Raw genomic sequence first — 331 nt, 5'->3', positions numbered from 1 at the left:
TATTTTCTAAATCAAATATGGGTAGGATCATATAAGCAATTGCACACCAATAATATTTCTTCCGTTTTCTGATTATACAATGAAATATTAATTCGAAGTATCGCTTTCTGGTGGCTCGCTTGATATACAGCCCTAATGAAATAAGATCCATAAATTTCACGCTCGTTGTAATAAATCAACACATATCTTCCTCATTTCCTAATTGGTAATAGTATAATACGATGCATAAATATCTGGCCTTTCCTGATGTATCAAATATGACGCATTAAGTTTTAATTTCGCTTCATATAAAAAGTACGGTAATGTTTTATTACCGACTCTTAATTAAATG

The sequence above is a fragment of the Penaeus monodon genome, chromosome 25 (assembly GCF_015228065.2).
Source record: "Penaeus monodon isolate SGIC_2016 chromosome 25, NSTDA_Pmon_1, whole genome shotgun sequence".
NCBI classification, from domain to species: domain Eukaryota; kingdom Metazoa; phylum Arthropoda; class Malacostraca; order Decapoda; family Penaeidae; genus Penaeus; species Penaeus monodon.
Note: the sequence above shows the minus strand (reverse complement) of the source record.